This window comes from Haliaeetus leucocephalus, unplaced genomic scaffold (assembly GCF_000737465.1).
Source record: "Haliaeetus leucocephalus isolate CR32 unplaced genomic scaffold, Haliaeetus_leucocephalus-4.0 Scaffold848, whole genome shotgun sequence".
NCBI lineage: Eukaryota > Metazoa > Chordata > Aves > Accipitriformes > Accipitridae > Haliaeetus > Haliaeetus leucocephalus.
Window position 1 is genome coordinate 15345731 of NW_010973284.1, and position 223 is coordinate 15345953.

Genomic DNA, 223 nt, shown 5'->3' on the forward strand with positions numbered 1-223 from the left:
GGGGGCGGGCTGCCGGCCGCCGCCAGGGAGCCCGCTCTTCCTCCCTCCTGCCCCCCCGCCGTCACGTGCTCCGGGAGCCGCAAAGCAGCGACGCTTTTGCGACAGGGTGACAGCCAAATGGTGCGACATCCGCGGCGGCCGCAGGAGCAGCAGCCGCGGCGGCCCAGCGCTGCCAGGGCCGAGCGCCGCGCCTCGGCGGGGGAGCGCACCGCGGCCCGGCGGG